The 24,641-nt window shown below is 31.9% G+C and overlaps 1 protein-coding gene and 1 long non-coding RNA gene across 2 annotated transcripts in view; one reads left to right on the top strand and one right to left on the bottom strand.

The window, feature by feature from the left end:
• Window positions 1–2,129: 2,129 nt before the first annotated feature.
• The window catches only part of LOC143063520 (uncharacterized), an 84,942-nt gene continuing 62,430 nt past the window's right edge, over window positions 2,130–24,641 (top strand). Inside the window, exon 1 of the mRNA XM_076235718.1 lies at window positions 2,130–2,239. The gene's annotated coding sequence lies outside the window, so the exon portion shown is untranslated. The remainder of the gene's footprint in view (window positions 2,240–24,641) is intronic.
• Window positions 3,245–8,677, bottom strand: LOC143063511 (uncharacterized). The gene is made up of 3 exons (XR_012975026.1): window positions 8,511–8,677; window positions 6,206–6,416; window positions 3,245–3,782 (listed from the first exon to the last, which is right to left on the bottom strand). It is a non-coding gene; the product is annotated as an uncharacterized LOC143063511 (long non-coding RNA).

Below are 24,641 nucleotides of genomic sequence, written 5' to 3'. Positions count from 1 at the left end.
AAACTAGGGAAATGGTTTAACTGTTATAAAGTACAATAAACGCGGAAAATGGTGTAACTGTTACAGATTACTATAAGAACAAACTTAGATAAACTTGGAGAGCTTTTATTTGTTCAAATCTGCACGAAACACAACAAAAACTGGACAAGCAAACAAAAAAAATCGCAGTTACTAAAACCTAGCTCAAAGCATATTTCAAATGATAAATAAATCATTTTTGCACCGAATAAAAAAATATCGTGTTGAGAAAAGTAGACTATCCCAAACGTTGTACAATTTAGAATATAATTCTCGATGTAGTACTTTAATGGGTGTTGAAAGTAGTATCATTAGATGTGTATTTCCTGGTTAATCTTTTGTAAGTGGAAATTTGAACTACCCGTGGTCTTCATTGAGCGAAAAAACAAATTTCTATTATGCATTAAAAATGAAATGATTTATTTTAATCCGGTTTAGCAAAATAGCAATGTGAAAAGTAAAAGTTATATTTACCATATAGTCAGAAGGTTTGCTAAAGCATGTTTTGCGGGTGCCAGTTTCCATTTACTCAAATTAGTATTTATTAGTTATTTATAAATATTTGTATACAGATTTTATTCTGATATTATCAATCTCCTCAGGAGGTGGTGTGCGATTCATAATAAACTACAACTGGACAAACCATATCTGAAGACAAGAACGATATAGTCAAGGAACGTTTTCACTTTTAAAAGTAATATAAACTATTAAATGTACAAATGTACAAATGTACACAGGATTATCCTTACTGTTTACAACTGCATTGTTTTGCTATCATATAACTAAAAATTCGTTTCGAATCTTATGATACCATTAAACATTTAAACTATTGTATATCTCTTTCGGGTTCAACATGTTTTAAATTCTCTTGATCTTTTTACACATTGATATTTAACCTCTTTATAATACTTTTGAGTTAAGTGTTCTCCAACGTGTGTTTTGGTCTCGAGCTTGGGCTGATTGAAGCTAGTTCACGGAAAACAGATAAAGTTTCCACTATGTACCTATGGCCTGGCCTATATATAGATGCGTGATCGACTTCAGTATGCAATTTACATGTAGTAGAAAATGTTTATTACAAACGTGCGTATGTTAAAAGGATGGTATTTCATCGACTTACATAACATTGAATTGAGGGGCAAAAAAGGTGACCGACACATCCCCAAATGTTACGAATACAAATTAAGCCTGCAAAATAATGTACATGCATATATGTTGAAATATCTCATCAACTGGTTTATAAACTCGACTTGTGTGAGTTTTTTATGGATTTATGTTAAAATGGGTTTTTTGAAATGTATGTCGACTATCTTACGGTCCTATAGTAGAAGATCGTGTCCGAAACATTTCAATCCATTATATATATATATACTTATTTATAAATTTTCTTTACATTAGAAACGGTTACTCATGACAACAACAAATACACTTTCTTTTGATACATAAAACACAGTTTAATGCTTTCTAGATGCGACCTGAATATTTAGCAATACCCAGGTGTTGAAACAGAGAGTAAAGTTTGTTAAAAATATTTACATTTGTATGTGACAGAGTTAAGAAAAGCTAAAATATCACAGATACTAGGCTTATAAGTTTGATTCTGCAGACGCAATTTTTTTGTCTATTTTCACTAGTCAATGGTTACCATGGTTACGATCTAGTGCCCTCCTCGCCACGAACTGGATCGCAACCCTTGTTTAGCGAAATTTGTGTGTATCTGCATAACCCGCCTCACTAGTAAGACTCAAATCAACCAGTTTTCAAATAAATTGTGGACTGCATGCCATCGAAAGCAAAAAAATCCCCAAAATGTATACCAAATACGGCTTCGACCTTTTGATATTCATATATTTTTTTGGAAAAAATAAATAAATAATCGTTTGTTTCGTATTCAAATTATATTAAAGATTTGCAAACTGAAAAGAATTGACAATCATGTTTCGAGTGGACGAAAGGCATTTACAAGTAAATTATTGTAAATTGCCTATAAAATAATTCAACAATAAAATGTTATCCCCTCATCGTACCTAACATGTTGTTACGTTGTAAGATGTCAACATAAAAATGATGTCCCTAATCCGTCATTCATGCTTGATTTCACTTAACGTTAACCTGCGTACAGTGACTGGAAATATACATTTTAAATCTATACAAAATGGCTTCTTCCATAATAGTGAAGTAGGAATAATGTATTTATAAGATTAACTGATTTAAAGTTTCTGTAAGTATATGTCTTTAATCTAACTAATTCATTTATATTAACTGAAACATTTGAAAATAACATTTCTTCGTGTTTTGACGTCATTTTATCATCATGTGATTACAACTTGATGATGAGCCAACTTCCGCTGAAAACTTGAAATTCAAATAAATAAACATGAAATTTCGAGAGTATTTCAGTGCTTAAATATATGAAAATAACTACATTTGATCACTTTGTTTGGTTTTTGGTGTGAATGTCTTTTTTGTACTCATCAATGAGCTTAAAATGGACATGAAAATTTCGTCATAGTCTGACATTACGTTTTATTTATGGTACAGTAACAGGTAACAATAACATTATTAACCAATTGTTGTAGTAAAAAGATGTAAAAACACTGGACACTTTAAATTTGCAAAACACTCATTTGCAAATCCGCCGCCGCCTCAAATAAGAGCTACAGTGTCATGTATATAACCAAAATGTGCGGAATTACATGGGATTCAATAATTTCATTTGTTTTCTACTGTTACTATCATATTTATTTTGCTATTTGATTTATAAAAACATGGGATTTTCAATATCCCATGGGACAGGGCAAAATCCCATGGGATTTACCATTATCCCATGGGATTTTGGTTAAATCCCATGGGATGTTTTTTGGTCCCATGGGATAATTGTAGTCCCATGGGATATTTGTTGTCCCATGGGACAAAAAAAATCCCATGGGATTATAATTATCCCATGGGATTTTTAATATCCCATGGGACAAAATAAAATCCTATGGGATTCAAATTATAAATATATAGATATAAATATACAGTAATGTGTATGTTACAATGTATTCTATTTGGTAGTAAATTGTTATAAGATGAATCTTTTTAATTGAATATCTTTTTTCTTTGGAAATGTTAATTCAACATATTGTTCTATAACTGTTCAAAACTTAACTTTTAAACAACAAAGTAGACAATGTAAGTATCAATATATGTTTATTTATGAATTATAGAATACTTTGAAACACTATTATTAACCATTTGAAATCAATGAAAAACTCTAATATAAGGCTGAACATACTAGTACTGTAAATTCAGAAATTATTGCGTGCATTTATTATTGGATTTTTGTCATTTAAGACTAAAATGAGATTTTAATTTTTTACGATTTTGAGATCAGTTTAATTTATATAAAATATTTCTAAATGGGAGTTTAAATTATTGTTTTTACAACTGTGTTGCAATTTTTGCAAATATAAACCCTCACAATAATTCTTGAATTTACAGTAGCTATTTAAGTAAATCTATTTTTTTCACAATATCTCTCCACACAAAACATTAATAGTTTCTTATCATCCAGCATTGTGTGATCTTATAGTCCACTTTTTGGTCATTCAGCACAGAACATTGACATTATTGTGGTTTCAATATCTTTTGGTATTTAAAAGATCTTCAAATCATTGACTGAGTGATGAAAATAATAGCTGATCCAACTTTTGTCTTTGAATTTATTCTGGTCTTGTTTCTATGTTTTCTCCATTTATTCTAGGTGATGAATTTCAATCCTTCTGAAAAAGAACCAATAAAATCTGAAGTATTATATAAAATTTTTTGCATACATGTAGCAATAATATGATTTTTAACAAGAAGTAATTGTAACAGGATGCTGTTACGTAATCTCCCAAACAAAGCTCCCATAACTCACCATTTATATGGTCCCATGTTCATTTGATTTGATTTTTTGTCCAATACAAGAATATATATGGCTTACGGGTGGGGATCTCCACCATTTACAAGTATTCAAACAGGAGGGGGTGGGGGTGAACCCCAGGGACTTTACCTACATTTCATTTGATTTGTTTTATTGTCCCATACAAGAATATATGTGGTTTAGGGGTGGGGATGTAGACCGTTTACAAGTTTTCAAACAAGAGGGGTGGGATGACTCCCTCGCGACTTCCCTTTTATTTCATTTCATTTGTTTTATTGTCCCCTACAAGAATATATATGGTTTAGGGTGGGGACCTGGACCATTTACAATTTACAAGATAATAGCACATTCTCAAATTGAACAGGGTGGGGGCAACCCCCTGGAACTTCCATTTAATTTCATTTGATTAGTTTTATTGTCCCATACAAGAATAGATATGGTTTAGGGGTGGGGATGTTGACCGTTTACAAGTTTTCAAACAAGAGGGGGTGGTGTGAGCCCCTAGGGACATTACTTTTATTTCATTTCATTTGTTTTATTGTCGCCTACAAGAATATATATGGTTTAGGGGTGGGGATCTGGACCGTTTACAAGATAATAGCACATTCTCAATTTGAACGTGGTGGGAATGACCCCCCTGGGACTTCCCTTTAATTTCATTTGATTTGTTTTATCGTCCAATTCAAGAATATATATGGTTTAGGGGTGGGGATCTGGACCGTTTACAAGATAATAGTACATTCTCAAATTGAACGGGGTGGGGGGTGACCCCCAGGAACTTCCGTTTAATTTCATTTCATTTGTTTTATTGTCCCCTACAAGAATATATATGGTTTAGGGGTCCCCTCCCTCCTTTCTACCCCCAAAAATACCCCTTAATAGACCCCAATGCACAAACGAAATATTGATGGCTCACCTAGACATATTAGTCTACCATTTTATGAAATCCTAAGTCAATCTGACAAGTGGTTTAGGAGAACCGCTGCGGACAAGTTCATTTTTAAAGTGGCGGAAGAAGAGGTGGAAGAGGGAGAAGAGGAAGAATAATAAAAATAATAAGAACTGACCAAAAACAATAAGTCTCCAAACTTTGTTTGGGAGACTTAATAAAAATAGCTATGCGTTATGGATTTTACTGATTGTTAAAGGTTGTCCAGTGTCATCAGTTCCTAACCTCTTACATCCTTTGGTCTCTGAGTGATGGAGAGTTGTCAAATTAGCAATATACCACATCTTCCTATTCTAATACTACCGGTATATAACAATCAATTAATTTATTCTTCTTTAAAATATTTGGGTATTTTCCCAAGTTATATATATCATATATATATAAAGATCAATGTTAAAACTTTAGGCAATTATAATAACATATTCCATTATTCACTAGAATTTTCAATATATTATACAAAATGCAGACAACAGAAACAATATATCTTTAAGCTTTTGAAGTTCTGACAGAGTTCAATTTGTGTTTAATTTCAATGTAAAAATACCTTGAAATCTTTGGACATATTGGAAATTATAACATTGATACAAAAAATTATATTGTTTAAGTTTTTAGTGTTTTATACTTATTTTTTGTGTTGTTGGCTTGCTGTCTCATTTTACAGTTATACATACATCAATAATCTTCTTTATTAAAAGTAAATATGGGATATTATTTTTATAATCTGAAAACATTATATTTCTATAGAATAACTTATTACCAAGTTCACAAATACCAACGTGATTGTCAGATACTAGTTTTAAGACATGTATAAATGTTCCAGACCATATAAGTATTTGGATCGTACGTTTACGGTCCGAAACATATAAGTATACTCTTACAGTCCGACCATATGCATACAATCAGACCATTTGAGTATACCCGGTACTTGTACTGTCTAATACCAGAGCTCAACCAAACATGTATTTTTATTTCTACTGCAATTAAACTTTTTGTATTAATCTATTAAAGATTTCAGTTATGTTGATCTGTAATGTATATTTGTTTCTAATAAACTTGACCAACTTCTTAAAATTGGGCAGACTGTACGCATAGTCTTAATACTCATAAATGTTCTGGAACATATAAACATGATTAACAAGCATTCGACAGGATGTCATGCTAAAATCCCTTAATATTAGTACTAAATTTTGAGTATATATATATGTAAATCCACAGGCTACTTACTGAAATTCATGGCAAACACTCACCAAAAAATTAAAGAGGATACAATTTAGAGGAAGGACTGGACAGATGAATGCACAAACACTATTAAGACAGAGCATAAAACTTACCAAAAACAAGATGTTTTACATTTATTCTTCAGAAGAGGAAAATTGAAAAGTTTTTTTTTCTTTCTCTGCTGTCCATGGTATAAACTTTAAATTCATTCATGCAAAATATGAAAATCTGCTAAAGTAGGACCTTGAACCTCAGCTTATCCACATTTTGACTTTTGAGCTGCATATTTTTTTTTCTTTTCATCTTGCTGACAATCTACATGATCTAAACATAAAAAAATGATAAAAACATAATTCTAGATTAACTTTGTGTTTTTATTTTTGTTGATACAAACAATTTTTCCCAGCTTAAAAGGAAAACATCATCACAAAAAAGGAGGTCATACTAACCTCCGAAATATTTAAACAAACCAAAATTATTACTTGATTAAGATCTTGTCATAAATTAATAGCATTGATACTCTTAATATTTTTGAAGACCATATATATATGTCTTTTGCATACTTATATTCCTTTGTATGCATATTAAGATTAATTCCGAGGACTTAAATGTTAAATAAGCATGATTAATTTTACAGTTTCTCAGCTCCATGTGTACAATATGAGAGTATCTTGCAATACTGTATATTCTGATATTCAGAACATGTTGTGAGGTTTTTATTAATGCAAATGAGAGCTGTATATCATTCTCATTTCTGAGACATATTTATGAGCTGAAGACCAGTGCCAAAATTTCCTCACTGCATTGAAGACCCATAGGTGACCTTCGGCCGTTGTCTGCTCTTTGGTTGTGTTGTTGTCTCTTTGACAAATTCCCAGTTTCTACTTCCCATTTTATATCATGTATGCAGATTTTTCGTAAATTACAATAATCAATCACGCAATTCTGTCCATTATTTATTTGTTATTGAAAATAAGCAAAAATAAATGCACACAAAATTTAACATTGTTAATAGGGCTTTTTTTTTTTAATTCAAAACAGTTGCCTACACCGTTAATTTCCTTGTTTGATTTATTTCATATTTTTAAAGCCTTAATAGCTAGCTAGATGGTATGCCTGGATGGATCCAGCCATTTTATAAAGGGGGTTCCCTGTTCCCAACCCAGGATTTAGGAGGGGTGGTTCCAACTATATGTTCCCATTCAAATGCATTGATTGTCCCAAAAAAAAGGGGGGGGGTTCCAAGTTGAACTTCCAACCCCTAGAATCCTCCCCCTGTGATCCGGAATTTTTTTCACTTAACCACTGGGGATCTCAACCATTTAAAAGTTTTTCAAACATGTGAGGGTGGGGTTGACCCCCCATGGACTCTCCCTATATTTCATTTGATGTGTTTAATTGTTCAATACAAGAATATATATGGTTTAGGGGTGGGGATCTTGACCGTTTACAAGATAATAGCACATTCTCAAATTGAACGGGATGGGGTGACCCCCAGGGACTTCCTTTTAATTTTAATTGATTTGTTTTATCGTCCCATTCAAGAATATATATGGTTTAGGGGTGGGGATCTGGACCGTTTACAAGATTAGCACATTCTCAAATTGAACGGGGTGGGTGACCCCAAGGGACTAACCTTTAATTTTAATTGATTTGTTTTATAGTCCCATTCAAGAATATATATGGTTTAGGGGTGGGGATCTAAACCGTTTACAAGATAATAGCACATTCTCAAATTGAACGGGGTGGGGTGACCCCCAGGGACTTCCCTTTAATTTTAATTGATTTGTTTTATAGTCCCATTCAAGAATATATATGGTTTAGGGGTGGGGATCTAAACCATTTACAAGATAATAGCACATTCTCAAATTGAACGGGTTGGGGTGACCCCCAGGGACTTCCCTTTAATTTAAATTGATTCGTTTTATTGTCCCATTCAAGAATATATATGGTTTAGGGGTGGGGATCTAAACCGTTTACAAGATAATAGCATATTCTCAAATTGAAGGGGGTGAGGATTACCACCAAGGGACTCACCCTCCCTTCTTTCTTCCCCCAAAAATACCTGATTACCACCCCCCTTTTCCTCATTTCAATCACCCTGATATGATCTGATATAAATTTTAATAGTTTTATCACTTACAATAGGAATTGGTTTAAATTCCCCAATTAATTCTAGTCGGTCATATATGAATAAATTTTTATACCATTAATATCAACATATTTCATTTTTCATAAAGAAGGACAAAAGTTTTCTATGGGTAGAAATTGATAGTTGCTAATTTGGGAAGCTTTCAAATTCATAGCATGCCGGTGGCTGTGTTCAAAGTGCTGGTTTTTTTTATCACCCTAGTTGTTTGCGGACTAACGATTTAGGCCTGTGAAGGATAATAGTGTGCGTGCATTAATTTTCTATACCTTCTTAATTAATATTTTCATATACTGACGGCAAGTGTTGTAATGTATCAGTGTCTTATTTGAGACCAACCTGCTATTTACATGTGCGATCGAAAATGCAGGGGAAGGAAACTTGTCAATTGTGTTTATTTTTAATCCAAAATAAAATAAGCCGCCGTAAAATTAACCCTTGGTAAATTCCTCAAATTGATGACAGAGGTTTCTTTTTTTTTAAGCTATATTTTTAATGACTTACACGTTTTACCATTATTCTTTTTCTTTCACAATTCTTTGTTCATTTTTTTCTTTGCCCGTTATTCTCTATTCTGTTAATTCACATCCACCATACCCTCTTATGGGGACTTTCGGTGGTTTATTTTTTTAGTTCTGTGATAAGTCAATATTTCATGCAGGTTCATGAAATAATGGTTTTATGCATATCAGCCAAGATTGTGAGTGGAATTTTATTAAACAATTCAACACCCAGTGGCGGATCCAGGGGGGGGGGGGGGTTCCGGGGGTGCGCACCCCCCCCTTTATTTTTGCCGATCAATGCATTTGTATCGGGACATATGTTTTGCACCCCCCCCCCTTTGCCCTGGGTGCCCTGGGTTAGCACCCCCCCTTTCGAAAATTCCTGCATCCGCCCCTGAACACCACACGTTATGTGAATTTGATTAAAATCGATGAACATGAATTTGACAGCTAGTAGTGACCCTTTTACAGGTAAAATTCAATTAACAAATTCTGACCTACTGGCATTCAACACAAATTACCTACTTGCTGTATATTGATAAATGTGATTGTATGTCAATACCTCAACATCGTGAATACGCTATGTGAGGTGTTGGTTATGTGTGCTACCGGGTCACTGGTGGCGCCTTCAAAACAGAAAAATAAAATTCAAGTAAAAAAGTGTGGAATTTTGTGTTAAAATTTAAGTTGTAAATTCCTGAAAAATGTACTTAATTCCGTTCAACTGTTAACATGTTATACGAAAATAGGATAAAAAAAGCAATGGGTATAAAAAAAAACTGAAGAAGAAAAATAAAAAGGAAAAGAAAGTCGTTGAATTAATTATTTTACAATTGTTTAAATATATGCGAGAATGTTTTAGGCAAATTGTCTTTATTTACAGATAAATGTATTTAAGTTCAGGAAATGATTTATTCATCTGACGGCTTCAAATATTTTTTTATCAATAACTTATACACAAGGAGACATTTTTGACTTTTGACAGCATGGACCGCAATTAATTAGCAAACACAAATTAAGACACAAAATCATTTACAAATAAATTTTATAGATTCAGATTCATTCAATAGTTTATTATAGAAGGAAAAGGGGGGGGGGGGTAATACGCTCACATACTTCTAAAAAGATTTGCATATGAAAGCTGTCTAAAGATAATTTTAAATTATTTCAGTTTTGAAAAAAGAATATATATATATACAGTATATACTGTTCCAAAAAGGTGATTCTTTTTAAAGATTTGGTACTTCAGTTTCGACTCAAAATTTCTTTTTGAATTGTTAGATGGCAAACTATTTAGGATAAGATTGTATCTGTTCTTTAAGTTATTATGGTGATATTGGCGACGAGATTCATTATATTATAGCAAGGGCTTGTACAAATCCTTGATTAAAGAATTTTAGCAATATAAATAGGCGAAAGTAGACAAACAATTATTAAGATCTCCAAGCGGGCCAAATTGTACATCGAAAAAGATCTATATTTCTAAACGTTTTTAAATGATATAACTTGAATAGAAAATTTCCCAACTATGTGAAGATTTTTTATATTTCTAAACGTCTTCAATTATTACATACCAAAGAAAAATTTATTTAGCATATATATTCATATAATTTTATATTTTTTTCCAAGTAAACTTTTTTTTGTAAAGTTTACTTCTATGTGTTTATAACCATTAACAGAGACACATTCTCTGCCATCACCAATCAGTCCTAATCATTAAAGATCAATTGACAAAATTCAAATGATGATTGGTATTGAATATGATCATCGGTCATCCGTGACGTATTCTAAAATCCCAAATAACGGCGCATGTCGATAGATAGATAGATAGTTTATTTAATTATCGTCTCGCCATTTAAATTTCACCAAGGGGTTGAAGCAATGAAGGACTTTATAAAACCAAGGATGTGTATAGTTACTATACAAATCCTTGATAAAACTATGTACATGTACTTATTAATATTTCTATAACAAATTACAAAAACGTTTAGTGTAAAAATCATCGATTTATAAATGTCTCTTTTTGCCTAAAATATATTTGCAGGTTTTGGCATTTTTGTAAATAACATTAATGTTTTGGCATCCCAATGCAAAACACAGGTGACAGCCGATTCAAACTTAAATAACTTCTTTAAAGTTGGTTTTATTTTATCAGAGACATATAATACATGTAATATATGTCTCAATACATGTATTTATGTCTCAAATTTTATCAAAACAAAAATTACAAGATTATGAAATAAGTTATGAATCGAATGAATACCCTCAACACTAAAATACATGTCCTAAGTGACTTTTTATGTCTTGCGTGCACCGAGGAGATCCTTAATGGTTTTTAGACGCACCATTATTATATATGCATATGTTTGAAGCATTTTGTACATAATAGGTATTTATATGTGTGTATCAGACAAAATGACTTCCCAATTAGCAGAGGCGGATTTAGGTGTTTTTTTCCAGCCCCCCCCCCCCACACTAATCTTGGAAAATGGGAGATTATATAGGGAATCACTGAAGCATGACTGGCAGGGACCCCCTCTTAGGCAGTCAATAGGTCCCCACTTATGAAAATTTCTGGATCAACCACTGCTTAGTTCTAGTTATCTAAGGTCCTAGTGTGAAATATAACCAATAGGAATTGGTCTTTTTAAACACTTCTACATAGGCCTACATGTATACGTTTTGTCAAGGGTTGTTCATTACCGACCGTGCAAGGGCTGTATTCGTTAAAAACTTCCTTTGTTGGTTCATGCAATATTGAAATTATGTTTACTCAATGCGCAGTTACTAGTTACTGAAGTTGATATTTGCTACTTTTCTTCTTTATTTCATATAATTGATTTTTTATTAATTTCTTCGAAAAATTTGTGGTGTTTAAATAGGGAATAGACACAGATACCTAAGCACATTTAACAAAAGAAATTGTGTGTAATGCCATCAATCTGTATTACACGTAGACAGGATGTTCTCTAGAAAACTTTACGTTTAATATACACACCGGAGAGTACACGCACTGTCGTAATGGAAAATTACTGTATGTTATAATTACCTGTAATCAGCTTTGCAACAAACCAGTTGACTGACCATGTCATTACAGTTCAAACAGATTTTCCTCAAATGAAAATGGAATATATATATATATTCATTTTTATATCTTTAAAATTTAAAACTTTAAAAAGTGCACTTTGACAAAATTATGAAATATAACGAATTGAACAATTTAAAATAGTATTTTAACAAAGTTTAAGATATATAATTTTACAACGATCCTAAAAATATCCAAACAAACGATAAATCTAACGATATGAACCTACGCAGTTTTATATTATAAGACTGACACATACCAGTTTGCTAACTCAGTGTGCTGAGCCAGCATAGCCAGAAATTAGTAGTGGTTTTGCTAATCAATATTCATAATATGTAAATGAGAATTGTACCACGTGATAGTAGTTTGAACTAGACTGGCTTGATATCATTAAAATCATTAAAATCTTTAAAACACGGATATTATAAGTTGCCCGTCACAGAGTCCTTATTTACAATCACTTTGATATTTCCGTAAAGTTGTCAGGCGGTCAAAATCAAAACAATGAACGCGAATAATTTAGTGAATTTTTCGTGCTTTCGTGAGTTTATTCTTCTTGAAATAGTGACATTTTAACTTTACGTGGGAACCTAGAGTTCAACGACTACACATACAAGGTTTGGACTTGCTTATTCTTTGGAAATTCAAGTTTCAAATTTCACCCCGGCAACCTGTTTTTGTAATGACCTTAGTAGCCAATTTTCAACACGAAGTCTGCAAATTTGACGTTTCAGCCATTTTAGCCTGTATTTTACACTGCAATATTAAAAGCCTCTCGCTTCGATTTTTAAAATAGCTCAGGAACCTGTATTTTTGCAACAACAGTCATTATGTTTCGTTTAAATGGTGTATATTGTTGTGTATATTCATTTTCTGCCCCGGCAACCTGTCTATCACTTAAATTAAAATTAAAACAGACATTTTTCCAAAATTCCCTATGGTTTTAATGTAATTTCCGTGACCCGTATCCGATTTCTTTAGTATAATATTCAAATAAGCAAAGTGGCGTTGATTTCTGGATATGGGGTGCTGGGTGAGGTGCTGGAACTTAATATACATGTATCATTAAGTTACAGTTGTGTTAAGATTTGACTGCCTTTTTACAGGGAATTTCTATTCTTACTGTTAACAGTTAGTATATATAACCCGAATAATCCAGTCGTTATATTACGATCACTTCGATCACTCCATTAACGCCTGAATGCATCCACGATAAAAATGCGTCAACCGGAAATTTAAAAAACGAACTGCATCATGGGATCAGTATATCTTGACATATGGCGCGAAATAGAGGAGGAGTTAAAATTGTTTGTAAACATGAGCAATGGAGCAAGAAACGTGTTTTCATTGTACACATGTGTTTGATCTGAAAAATTTATCGAAGGAATGTAGAAGGAATATTCATAAGATTCACGGTGAGATCAATATATTCGAAACTTTGAAGTCAGTTTACGGTGGTGTTGAACTGCATGATTTTAGTGATTTTGAACAAGACTGTTTTGTTTGCAGTAAGTGCTATAATGTTATACAGGGTATATATAGGAGTCAGAAGAAACTTTCTACTTTGACAGACTCTTTGAAAAGTGTAGCATCTACCAAATTTTCATCGCTGAATCCAGAAAACACAACTGTAGTTACGGCATGGATCAAATCATGCTCACTTGCACAGGAAAAACGATCTCCGACCAAGAAAAGATCGAGGGAATGTTTGACTCCAGTGAAGTCAGGATACACACCCCATGGAAAAAAACCATTGCCAGCATCATGTCAAACTCCAAAAGCAAGAAGAAAGAGATTAAATTTCAACAAAACTCCACGACAGACCCCTAAATCTACTAGAAAATCTCCTGTCAGTCCAGGTCCAAAAGTGAAGGTTAGTCATTTATAATAATTCTACATCGGGTATTAAAGTTAATGTGTTATTAAACAGTAAAAACGTTAACTTTTAAAGTTTAATACAGTGCCAAAATTTTTTATACTCAAGGATTTGTATAGTGAGACAATTTTCTAACATAATTTTATTGCTACTGAAATTATCAGCTTATCCATTTGTCATCTGAACATGAAATTAATCACAGCTGGAATTGACTTCTTAAATCAACTGTTAATTAATCCCATCTTCTTTATGTGTGATTTTGTCAACTTATCTGTGAGTGTTTAAATATTGACACCTATGTGTAATATGTCTTTGATCCTTTAATGTAAACTGCATGTACAAATGTATGTTAATAGGAATAGTATGAATAGGTTATTGGTTTTAAATTTCTAAAAATCAAAAAATTATAAAAAGTTAAATCTTCTGACCAGGAAAATAATAACCATCTAAATCTGTTTTTGAAGAATATATAACTATATATAAATTGTTACGGGTCAAGACTGTCATACTGTTGGTATTAATTTATGAAAGTGTCTTTTATGTGTCTTCATTGAAATTTTTTTTTTCATAACCAACAATATTTATTTTAATTAATGTTGGAATGTTGTATCTCTTTTCCGTTTTCTTATCCATTACCACTATAAACACTCGCATATATATAATTTAAAGAAAAATATAATTTTGGCTTCATGGTGCCCCAAATTCATCAAGCTTCTGGATTGGTCCCTGTGCAGGTACTGTATGCAAATTACTCCCTTCTTAGTTCTCATGTTGGTATATTGTCTTCACAGGTACATCTGGGATTTAAAGGAAGTTCAAGACAAACTACATTGAAAGGTTCAAGTAAACTGGCTTGCAGAGCCATTGTGCTGAAGCAGTACAAAACAGCAATTAACCATTTACTCCAGATTGAGGATTTAAAGAAGGACATTTTTCAAATAACCAAAAAAAAAGATGAACCAGGAGCTGCAACAAATATGTCAAGCAAAGGAGAGTGTGTTAAGAACAAAGAATCTAGAGAAATTTTCATGGAAGAAAGCTTACAATGAACTCAAACAAACATGTCCATTGGTAACAGAGTTGATGTTGTTGATTGCCGGAAATAAGAATAAACAGATACCAAGAATTGTTTCCAGCATAGCCATATTGCTTTTCAACAGTTTTATAAATTGACCATAAACCCACTTATTCATGGTATGGTATCAATATTTCTGACCTGACACTACGTACTTTTTATTGCTTAATTCTTTAGAATTTAATATGCAATGTTTCGGGTTCTTTCGGGAATAATCCCAGGTAAACCCTCATCAGAGGTCGACCTTTATATATTTATTTCGTATCTAGTATCATAGATAGATGTGGGTCTGTTTCATAACAGTTTTTTTTCAAATTTACTACACGTGCATATGGGTCTACGTTGTAGTTAGTCTTTTTACAGACTGAGAGAACTGACCAAGTTGGTCAGCACTATTGTTTAATTAATACAAAGACTTATTGTCTTTATTTTTATCACTAATTACTTCAGCATAAGTCTACACTGTTGAATTCACGGTATACTAGCGTGTTTGTTTTATAATTTATATGATATTTTACAAGTCTTCATGTTTAGCATTTGAAGAAACATGTGTAGGTACCCTGCCGGGTGGAAACATGGACATATAAGAAACCGTCGGTTATCTCAGATACGTGATCTATTGAAATAAATCGGTGTCGTGTCATTATTACATCTGTTTCACAGTATACGCTTCCCGTGGAGGGGTTGTTCGACTAATGATTAATTATCATGTCGCTAATATTCTTATTGTTTTTGAAACCCATGTCTGGTTTAGATTTAAATATTTGTTTGGCAATCGGATCTTTCCGAATTATATACCAGAATTTTGTTATAATCTTTTTAAGATATTCAGCATTATAATGATATGTTGTAATGAACATATTTCTGCCTGTTATTTTATTCTTATTTTGTTTCTTCCGAAGTTTTAACTGTCTGTCTTCGTGGCGAGTAGTTTTATAAATTGACCATAAACCCACTTATTCATGGTATGGTATCAATATTTCTGACCTGACACTACGTACTTTTTATTGCTTAATTCTTTAGAATTTAATATCCAATGTTTCGGGTTCTTTCGGGAATAATCCCAGGTAAACCCTCATCAGAGGTCGACCTTTATATATTTATTTCGTATCTAGTATCATAGATAGATGTGGGTCTGTTTCATAACAGTTTTTTTTTTTTTTTCAAATTTACTACACGTGCATATGGGTCTACGTTGTAGTTAGTCTTTTTACAGACTCAGAAAAAAGTGAAAAGTAGTGGATAGAGGGCGCTGAATTATTCGAGTTATTAGTATATAGGTCCGAGAACACAATTAATTCGTAGTGCATTTCTTTTAGAACATAAATGAAAATAAAAAAAATCCCACCTGCGCTTTCCCAATGAAACTTTTACAGTGTGTTGTACTACTTTTGGGACAAATTATATCAAAATTATAGAAAACTTCATCGCCTCTAACTCAAAATATGGACAATTTTGTGTTTAGGGTGTCTTGAAATCTTTTGACAGCTTCCGAAGTGCTAATTTTTAACCTTTTTCAGCTGGACCAAATCACTACTTTCCTGTAAAATTCTGGACCCAAATTTTTTTACAGTGTAATTTCACCCCCCTACTTACAATTTGAGGCATTAAACTCGGAGAAATAAATTTGGAAGGGGTATAAAAATTATTGGCAAGTAACCCACTGTTAACACTAGGGACTATATTTGTGAACAACGAAAATCAAGGGACGACAATTGTGGTCTCGGACCTAATAGGATAGAAAGAGATGACAAATCTTAAAAAAACTTGGTATGACCAAAGCTTAATAAATTATAACACTGCTTGCAAAGTTTCATAACAATAGGATATATATTATAGACACTATGTTAAATTCTATACTCATCTTTGCGTGTTAAATTTTGACGTTAAAATTGAAAAATTTCAACTATCAACATTTTGGGCTTTGAAAATTAAAATGTTGCAAAAAAATACTTTTCAAATGCCCTAATATATCATTTATTATGTACTTAAAGCAATAGAGTACTCATTTGATTTATCAGACTTAGCATAATTATTCAAAAGTCAAATTTATATCAGCCTGGGCCTAAAAATTGAGGTTTTTCAATGAAAGGGGGCCTTACATGAAGATGTAATATATTCCAGCAATTTTAAATTTGTGAAGCTTTTTGGTTATAAATAATCCTTACATATGTATTGAATGTACTTTAAATAGAAAGAAAAGTTACAAATAGCATATCATATTACTTTAAAAGGGTCTTAAGCCAAGCAAGACTGGAAAAAAATAAGGGTCAATTTAAGCCGTGCCACATATTTACATTAAAAAATGCATATTGAGGCTATAAGAAATAAAAAAATGTGTCCTTTTTATCATTTCTATACTCATGTGACATGATACAACAAATCTGAGCACAAAAAGGCTCTTGCAATTAACTTTTCTTACAGACAGTATGGTCTGATACAAAGATTTTTGCCTTTTTAATAAAAACTTGAATGCAATTTTAGTCTCAACAGGCTTATATTTAAACCACTTGCTATCCTACAGAAGAAAAGAAAGATATTATGTGAAATGGAACAGGTACATTAGACATTGTAAAGTGCTTTTGATACAAATTTAGTGAGGTCTTTATTGTAGACTTCAAATTTTATGTACCAAGAACCCCACTTTTGACTTCATCCAAACAGGGCGTTAGACAAGGGTCATTTATACAACACATTTTGTACATATTATCTGAAATAACCTTCTTTTCTGTAGATTCTGAGTTCATAAACAAGTAAAAGTACTAGATGAAGGCACATAAACACAAGTATTGACACATGAAAACCTGTCAGATAGAAAGTCAGGATGCCATGAATGCATCAATATTGAAAAAGCCTTGAAATGCCTATTTTGACCATAAAATGCCAAAATTGGTCATTTTTGCAGAAATTCTATAAAATAAAAGTTTAAATCCTTTAGTTTCATGCTATTTGACAAAGTGACACCACCAAATCATTTAGGGAAGTTGCCAAAGTTCAGATTCTATATTTACAGACTTCACCTCTTAGGTCCGAGAACACAATTAATTCGTAGTGCATTTCTTTTAGAACATAAATGAAAATAAAAAAAATCCCACCTGCGCTTTCCCAATGAAACTTTTACAGTGTGTTGTACTACTTTTGGGACAAATTATATCAAAATTATAGAAAACTTCATCGCCTCTAACTCAAAATATGGACAATTTTGTGTTTAGGGTGTCTTGAAATCTTTTGACAGCTTCCGAAGTGCTAATTTTTAACCTTTTTCAGCTGGACCAAATCACTACTTTCCTGTAAAATTCTGGACCCAAATTTTTTTACAGTGTAATTTCACCCCCCTACTTACAATTTGAGGCATTAAACTCGGAGAAATAAATTTGGAAGGGGTATAAAAATTATTGGCAAGTAACCCACTGTTAACACTAGGGACTATATTTGTGAACAACGAAAATCAAGGGACGACAATTGTGGTCTCGGACCTAATAGGATAGAAAGAGATGACAAATCTTAAAAAAACTTGGTATGACCAAAGCTTAATAAATTATAACACTGCTTGCAAAGTTTCATAACAATAGGATATATATTATAGACACTATGTTAAATTCTATACTCATCTTTGCGTGTTAAATTTTGACGTTAAAATTGAAAAATTTCAACTATCAACATTTTGGGCTTTGAAAATTAAAATGTTGCAAAAAAATACTTTTCAAATGCCCTAATATATCATTTATTATGTACTTAAAGCAATAGAGTACTCATTTGATTTATCAGACTTAGCATAATTATTCAAAAGTCAAATTTATATCAGCCTGGGCCTAAAAATTGAGGTTTTTCAATGAAAGGGGGCCTTACATGAAGATGTAATATATTCCAGCAATTTTAAATTTGTGAAGCTTTTTGGTTATAAATAATCCTTACATATGTATTGAATGTACTTTAAATAGAAAGAAAAGTTACAAATAGCATATCATATTACTTTAAAAGGGTCTTAAGCCAAGCAAGACTGGAAAAAAATAAGGGTCAATTTAAGCCGTGCCACATATTTACATTAAAAAATGCATATTGAGGCTATAAGAAATAAAAAAATGTGTCCTTTTTATCATTTCTATACTCATGTGACATGATACAACAAATCTGAGCACAAAAAGGCTCTTGCAATTAACTTTTCTTACAGACAGTATGGTCTGATACAAAGATTTTTGCCTTTTTAATAAAAACTTGAATGCAATTTTAGTCTCAACAGGCTTATATTTAAACCACTTGCTATCCTACAGAAGAAAAGAAAGATATTATGTGAAATGGAACAGGTACATTAGACATTGTAAAGTGCTTTTGATACAAATTTAGTGAGGTCTTTATTGTAGACTTCAAATTTTATGTACCAAGAACCCCACTTTTGACTTCATCCAAACAGGGCGTTAGACAAGGGTCATTTATACAACACATTTTGTACATATTATCTGAAATAACCTTCTTTTCTGTAGATTCTGAGTTCATAAACAAGTAAAAGTACTAGATGAAGGCACATAAACACAAGTATTGACACATGAAAACCTGTCAGATAGAAAGTCAGGATGCCATGAATGCATCAATATTGAAAAAGCCTTGAAATGCCTATTTTGACCATAAAATGCCAAAATTGGTCATTTTTGCAGAAATTCTATAAAATAAAAGTTTAAATCCTTTAGTTTCATGCTATTTGACAAAGTGACACCACCAAATCATTTAGGGAAGTTGCCAAAGTTCAGATTCTATATTTACAGACTTCACCTCTTAGGTCCGAGAACACAATTAATTCGTAGTGCATTTCTTTTAGAACATAAATGAAAATAAAAAAAATCCCACCTGCGCTTTCCCAATGAAACTTTTACAGTGTGTTGTACTACTTTTGGGACAAATTATATCAAAATTATAGAAAACTTCATCGCCTCTAACTCAAAATATGGACAATTTTGTGTTTAGGGTGTCTTGAAATCTTTTGACAGCTTCCGAAGTGCTAATTTTTAACCTTTTTCAGCTGGACCAAATCACTACTTTCCTGTAAAATTCTGGACCCAAATTTTTTTACAGTGTAATTTCACCCCCCTACTTACAATTTGAGGCATTAAACTCGGAGAAATAAATTTGGAAGGGGTATAAAAATTATTGGCAAGTAACCCACTGTTAACACTAGGGACTATATTTGTGAACAACGAAAATCAAGGGACGACAATTGTGGTCTCGGACCTAATAGGATAGAAAGAGATGACAAATCTTAAAAAAACTTGGTATGACCAAAGCTTAATAAATTATAACACTGCTTGCAAAGTTTCATAACAATAGGATATATATTATAGACACTATGTTAAATTCTATACTCATCTTTGCGTGTTAAATTTTGACGTTAAAATTGAAAAATTTCAACTATCAACATTTTGGGCTTTGAAAATTAAAATGTTGCAAAAAAATACTTTTCAAATGCCCTAATATATCATTTATTATGTACTTAAAGCAATAGAGTACTCATTTGATTTATCAGACTTAGCATAATTATTCAAAAGTCAAATTTATATCAGCCTGGGCCTAAAAATTGAGGTTTTTCAATGAAAGGGGGCCTTACATGAAGATGTAATATATTCCAGCAATTTTAAATTTGTGAAGCTTTTTGGTTATAAATAATCCTTACATATGTATTGAATGTACTTTAAATAGAAAGAAAAGTTACAAATAGCATATCATATTACTTTAAAAGGGTCTTAAGCCAAGCAAGACTGGAAAAAAATAAGGGTCAATTTAAGCCGTGCCACATATTTACATTAAAAAATGCATATTGAGGCTATAAGAAATAAAAAAATGTGTCCTTTTTATCATTTCTATACTCATGTGACATGATACAACAAATCTGAGCACAAAAAGGCTCTTGCAATTAACTTTTCTTACAGACAGTATGGTCTGATACAAAGATTTTTGCCTTTTTAATAAAAACTTGAATGCAATTTTAGTCTCAACAGGCTTATATTTAAACCACTTGCTATCCTACAGAAGAAAAGAAAGATATTATGTGAAATGGAACAGGTACATTAGACATTGTAAAGTGCTTTTGATACAAATTTAGTGAGGTCTTTATTGTAGACTTCAAATTTTATGTACCAAGAACCCCACTTTTGACTTCATCCAAACAGGGCGTTAGACAAGGGTCATTTATACAACACATTTTGTACATATTATCTGAAATAACCTTCTTTTCTGTAGATTCTGAGTTCATAAACAAGTAAAAGTACTAGATGAAGGCACATAAACACAAGTATTGACACATGAAAACCTGTCAGATAGAAAGTCAGGATGCCATGAATGCATCAATATTGAAAAAGCCTTGAAATGCCTATTTTGACCATAAAATGCCAAAATTGGTCATTTTTGCAGAAATTCTATAAAATAAAAGTTTAAATCCTTTAGTTTCATGCTATTTGACAAAGTGACACCACCAAATCATTTAGGGAAGTTGCCAAAGTTCAGATTCTATATTTACAGACTTCACCTCTTAGGTCCGAGAACACAATTAATTCGTAGTGCATTTCTTTTAGAACATAAATGAAAATAAAAAAAATCCCACCTGCGCTTTCCCAATGAAACTTTTACAGTGTGTTGTACTACTTTTGGGACAAATTATATCAAAATTATAGAAAACTTCATCGCCTCTAACTCAAAATATGGACAATTTTGTGTTTAGGGTGTCTTGAAATCTTTTGACAGCTTCCGAAGTGCTAATTTTTAACCTTTTTCAGCTGGACCAAATCACTACTTTCCTGTAAAATTCTGGACCCAAATTTTTTTACAGTGTAATTTCACCCCCCTACTTACAATTTGAGGCATTAAACTCGGAGAAATAAATTTGGAAGGGGTATAAAAATTATTGGCAAGTAACCCACTGTTAACACTAGGGACTATATTTGTGAACAACGAAAATCAAGGGACGACAATTGTGGTCTCGGACCTAATAGGATAGAAAGAGATGACAAATCTTAAAAAAACTTGGTATGACCAAAGCTTAATAAATTATAACACTGCTTGCAAAGTTTCATAACAATAGGATATATATTATAGACACTATGTTAAATTCTATACTCATCTTTGCGTGTTAAATTTTGACGTTAAAATTGAAAAATTTCAACTATCAACATTTTGGGCTTTGAAAATTAAAATGTTGCAAAAAAATACTTTTCAAATGCCCTAATATATCATTTATTATGTACTTAAAGCAATAGAGTACTCATTTGATTTATCAGACTTAGCATAATTATTCAAAAGTCAAATTTATATCAGCCTGGGCCTAAAAATTGAGGTTTTTCAATGAAAGGGGGCCTTACATGAAGATGTAATATATTCCAGCAATTTTAAATTTGTGAAGCTTTTTGGTTATAAATAATCCTTACATATGTATTGAATGTACTTTAAATAGAAAGAAAAGTTACAAATAGCATATCATATTACTTTAAAAGGGTCTTAAGCCAAGCAAGACTGGAAAAAAATAAGGGTCAATTTAAGCCGTGCCACATATTTACATTAAAAAATGCATATTGAGGCTATAAGAAATAAAAAAATGTGTCCTTTTTATCATTTCTATACTCATGTGACATGATACAACAAATCTGAGCACAAAAAGGCTCTTGCAATTAACTTTTCTTACAGACAGTATGGTCTGATACAAAGATTTTTGCCTTTTTAATAAAAACTTGAATGCAATTTTAGTCTCAACAGGCTTATATTTAAACCACTTGCTATCCTACAGAAGAAAAGAAAGATATTATGTGAAATGGAACAGGTACATTAGACATTGTAAAGTGCTTTTGATACAAATTTAGTGAGGTCTTTATTGTAGACTTCAAATTTTATGTACCAAGAACCCCACTTTTGACTTCATCCAAACAGGGCGTTAGACAAGGGTCATTTATACAACACATTTTGTACATATTATCTGAAATAACCTTCTTTTCTGTAGATTCTGAGTTCATAAACAAGTAAAAGTACTAGATGAAGGCACATAAACACAAGTATTGACACATGAAAACCTGTCAGATAGAAAGTCAGGATGCCATGAATGCATCAATATTGAAAAAGCCTTGAAATGCCTATTTTGACCATAAAATGCCAAAATTGGTCATTTTTGCAGAAATTCTATAAAATAAAAGTTTAAATCCTTTAGTTTCATGCTATTTGACAAAGTGACACCACCAAATCATTTAGGGAAGTTGCCAAAGTTCAGATTCTATATTTACAGACTTCACCTCTTAGGTCCGAGAACACAATTAATTCGTAGTGCATTTCTTTTAGAACATAAATGAAAATAAAAAAAATCCCACCTGCGCTTTCCCAATGAAACTTTTACAGTGTGTTGTACTACTTTTGGGACAAATTATATCAAAATTATAGAAAACTTCATCGCCTCTAACTCAAAATATGGACAATTTTGTGTTTAGGGTGTCTTGAAATCTTTTGACAGCTTCCGAAGTGCTAATTTTTAACCTTTTTCAGCTGGACCAAATCACTACTTTCCTGTAAAATTCTGGACCCAAATTTTTTTACAGTGTAATTTCACCCCCCTACTTACAATTTGAGGCATTAAACTCGGAGAAATAAATTTGGAAGGGGTATAAAAATTATTGGCAAGTAACCCACTGTTAACACTAGGGACTATATTTGTGAACAACGAAAATCAAGGGACGACAATTGTGGTCTCGGACCTAATAGGATAGAAAGAGATGACAAATCTTAAAAAAACTTGGTATGACCAAAGCTTAATAAATTATAACACTGCTTGCAAAGTTTCATAACAATAGGATATATATTATAGACACTATGTTAAATTCTATACTCATCTTTGCGTGTTAAATTTTGACGTTAAAATTGAAAAATTTCAACTATCAACATTTTGGGCTTTGAAAATTAAAATGTTGCAAAAAAATACTTTTCAAATGCCCTAATATATCATTTATTATGTACTTAAAGCAATAGAGTACTCATTTGATTTATCAGACTTAGCATAATTATTCAAAAGTCAAATTTATATCAGCCTGGGCCTAAAAATTGAGGTTTTTCAATGAAAGGGGGCCTTACATGAAGATGTAATATATTCCAGCAATTTTAAATTTGTGAAGCTTTTTGGTTATAAATAATCCTTACATATGTATTGAATGTACTTTAAATAGAAAGAAAAGTTACAAATAGCATATCATATTACTTTAAAAGGGTCTTAAGCCAAGCAAGACTGGAAAAAAATAAGGGTCAATTTAAGCCGTGCCACATATTTACATTAAAAAATGCATATTGAGGCTATAAGAAATAAAAAAATGTGTCCTTTTTATCATTTCTATACTCATGTGACATGATACAACAAATCTGAGCACAAAAAGGCTCTTGCAATTAACTTTTCTTACAGACAGTATGGTCTGATACAAAGATTTTTGCCTTTTTAATAAAAACTTGAATGCAATTTTAGTCTCAACAGGCTTATATTTAAACCACTTGCTATCCTACAGAAGAAAAGAAAGATATTATGTGAAATGGAACAGGTACATTAGACATTGTAAAGTGCTTTTGATACAAATTTAGTGAGGTCTTTATTGTAGACTTCAAATTTTATGTACCAAGAACCCCACTTTTGACTTCATCCAAACAGGGCGTTAGACAAGGGTCATTTATACAACACATTTTGTACATATTATCTGAAATAACCTTCTTTTCTGTAGATTCTGAGTTCATAAACAAGTAAAAGTACTAGATGAAGGCACATAAACACAAGTATTGACACATGAAAACCTGTCAGATAGAAAGTCAGGATGCCATGAATGCATCAATATTGAAAAAGCCTTGAAATGCCTATTTTGA

Source organism: Mytilus galloprovincialis, chromosome 2, assembly GCF_965363235.1.
Source record: "Mytilus galloprovincialis chromosome 2, xbMytGall1.hap1.1, whole genome shotgun sequence".
In the NCBI taxonomy this organism is placed as follows: Eukaryota; Metazoa; Mollusca; class Bivalvia; order Mytilida; family Mytilidae; genus Mytilus; species Mytilus galloprovincialis.
This window is presented reverse-complemented; position numbering and strand designations above follow the sequence as displayed.